The sequence below is a fragment of the Bos mutus genome, chromosome 14 (assembly GCF_027580195.1).
Source record: "Bos mutus isolate GX-2022 chromosome 14, NWIPB_WYAK_1.1, whole genome shotgun sequence".
Classification (NCBI taxonomy): domain Eukaryota; kingdom Metazoa; phylum Chordata; class Mammalia; order Artiodactyla; family Bovidae; genus Bos; species Bos mutus.
In genome coordinates, this window is record NC_091630.1 from 43374658 (window position 1) to 43378170 (window position 3513).

Consider the following 3513-nt stretch of genomic DNA (forward strand, 5'->3'; position numbering starts at 1 on the left):
TTTAGAGCATCACTTACATTGGTCCTGAAACTAATTTATTACGATTCTCCATGGCATGGGTTTATGATGCTGAGAATGAAAAATGTGCTCCATGGAGAGTAGTCTCCCCTGACCGTAGGGGTGGACGGAACAACAGGAGAAGAGATCGGAATAATTTTTTAGGGCAACGTTTTCCGAAAATACAAAGTTCTGTTTCATTAGTATTTAGGGAGAAATCACACACATATGTGTTTATGCCATATCTGCTTTTAATCTGAAATTAAACACCGCAAAGTGGCGTCATAAAATTCTTTGCCTGGCTTTCCTGTTAAATGTCTCTTTTAACCTGGGCTTTTCCTTTTCGCTTTGATCAACTTTTTTATACGATTTGTCCCCCCTTCCCAATGCCACCAAACCGTCTGGATAAAAATTCCGGGTTTTCCCAGGAGCGCTTCTGATACTATGAATGGAAAGCTGTGGCCTCTGGCAGAGCTGTGGGGAGGGCGCGCGCTGGCGCGCGGAACCTGCGGGGAAAAGGTCTTGCAGATCTCAGCTCCTAGAGGCCCTGTTTCCGAGGGCAGCTCCACGCCCTCCGCCTGCACAGAAACCTTCCCCAGACGGGAGGTGTCCACTTCCTGCCCAGGTGCTCCACCTCTGCTGACCCGGTGTCACAGCCGTCGCACCCACATTGGAGCCGGCCACCGCCTGGGAGGGCGCAGTTAGCGGCGACGACCGCCCACCCGCACGCACGCTTCCCCGCCGGGGGTTAAAATTAAAAAGGAAAACTAAAAAACTCGCACAGTTCTCCACCTGCCGATCCTTTCTAGATTGGGCAAAGCTCAGAGACCCCTTCTAAGCCACTCAGATGTAAAGGACCGCGGGCGGGATATGGCCACGGGGGTTTCAGGGGCAATTCAAAGCCTGGAGCTGAGCTCAGCGCATCCCCACCTCAACCTTTGGGGCAAATCAACGGATAAAGCAGCCTCCGCCAGAATTTCAAAAACTCCCTGGACTCCACTGAATGTTTTTTGCATCAGAAGTGAAGGATTCCAGTCACTGGGACTGGCGTGGGGGTCGGGGGTTGGGGAGAAGAGGGCGCTGCCGGTGGAGGTGGGGTGTGTGTGTGTGAGAGGAACATTCTAAAGCCATCCTGTCTTGGAGTGTAGGGCCCGGGGCTTTTTCTCCCGCCGCCGCTCACTGCCCTGTAACCCAGTCTCTCTCCGGAAAAGCACAGCCCTTTGGTCCCTAGCGCAGTCCAAAGCGAGGCACTGCCGAAGCTTTAAAGCTGCGAGGCCCCCGACTGTGGGAAAGGGGATGCTAAGCCATTTCATAGCCGCCGACTCTACATAGTAGCTTCAATGAGGTCTGCCCCTCCGGGCTGGAGCAGTAGCGGAGTTTGTCTCCGAATCCCGGGCTTTGGTACCCTCGTCTGTATTTGGTTTGTCGGACTTTTCACCGGGCACTCATCTTTAATGCCTTGAATTTAAAGTGGTAAAACACTCTCCCCTTCCCTAAATCCGCAGAATGGGCAGATTAAACACGGAGGAGGGGGCTGATTAGTGTTCCCCCAGCCGCAGCATCACCAACACAGTGTAGATCCTAAAAAGCAACCTCCAGACCCTTGCCTGGCTCTTTGGAGAGCTAGGCTCTTAAAAACAGACTTCAGAAAAGCTACTGGCAAGGCCTCCACAGCTAGGCACCCTACTTGCCCACACATTGGCCCACATAAAAATTAGCCTTTCTTTTATGGCCTCATCACAGATGAGCACCTAGAGTAAACCCATGTAAATAAGGCCACAGGGGTGTTTCCATTACCTGTTAATCTAAATGAAAAAACCAACATTTCAGATTAAGTGGCTCTGTGGACACCTCTGGCTGAGACACTGTCAAAAATCGAACATTCACTAATTCTCAATGTCAACCTAGGGTTCCTGTGCCAAAAAAAAAGTAAAACTGCTAGGCTGGATCTCTTCCCCAGCTCCTCTCTTTGTAGATTTCCTGCGAAGTATTGACTGCCAAGGTCTCTGCATGATTTGCAAACTTTTACAGTCATTTATGGTACATGCAATAAAAAAGAGGTGATATGAACACGCTAGTTCAAGGTGTAATGCAAAGATGTATTCCGTGCCCTTGGCAACTATCTGTGGGACCTATTTGTCTTTGCAGAACACACCCTTCTCTGAAATGAACCCCTCTGGAACAAAGATTGGCCCTTTACATTTCCAGGGCCTTGGCCCCTCCATGGAAAGGCATGTGTTCAAACCAGAAAATTTGATTCTTTCTACTCATTTTAAACCGGGGGGGGGAGATTCCAATAAAAACTGGGGGAAAAAAAAAAGAAAAAGAATCTTAAAGTTCTCTACTTCCCTACTCTCTCTTATCATAAAGAAGATAGGGAGGGAAAAAAGAAAGAAAGAAAATTGATTGCCAAGTTATAATGTAATCTCCAACTGCCCCTTCCATAACAGAGATCCACAGGAACTTCCTTGTTGAGAAAATAAAAGGATTTAGATTATTCAGAGAAAACACACCATTTTAGACTGTAGGTGCCCAAAAGAGAAAAAAATTGTAAATGTTTTTGCAAAAATACATAACCAGTCAAAAACAGATTTGTTGCTGGATTTTAGTTATACAGTTTTCAATAAAGAAAATAAATTTGCAAGCGTTCTGTTCTACTCTGTAACTGTAGATAAAGACATAAAAGCCTTATTAGAAACTCTACACCCTTTTACCAGTTTTACCAGTCCTTTTTTTTTTTTTTTAAGGCTATGTGTGGGAGATTGAGGAGGGTGAAAGAAAAAGAGACTCATTTCCAAAATGTCCTACTTTGAACCAAATCGGTTTTCTCATCTAGTGTTGCAAATGAGAACAGCTTACACATAGCTTCTGAAAGGTATTCTGAATCCTCTACCTGCCATCTAGTGGACAGAAGATAAAATGCTGATTCTAGACATCCTTAAAAGTTTTAAGGGTCTTTAGCTGTTTTCTTATTTATAAACCAAAACAAGTCTAAGAAGTGAAAAAGAAAATATAACTTTAAAACTTAAAGGAAATAAAGCAAATAGTTGTGTTAGGGATATATAAAATAGCCACTCAATTGTGTTCCATTTCCTTCTGTTTTTAATAATCAGTGGGGTTATCAATCTTAGCTGAGACAATCAATTTATTATTATACTTGCTTTTCTTCTGCATATCCTCTGCACATAGATTTTATGCTGTTTGTCTTCTTTTCAATTAAACTCATTATCAGTTTTTCACCTAGTTGATATTCAAATTTTTTAAAATTCAAAAAGAACTTAATAATATTCCATTTCTATTTGGACTCTTAAAATAGAATATCCACAAAAAGGATTCTCCATTTTGTAAGACACAGTGAAAGAGAGAGAGGAAAGAAAGGGATAAATGAAGGAAGAAAAAAGAGAGAGAAAAAAGATTGAGTTAATTGTACACTTGCTTTTGACACTGTGATAAGTATTATACTCCTTCAAAACTTAACTTTATCCAGTACCAAAAAATAAGTAGGTTAAAATCTAG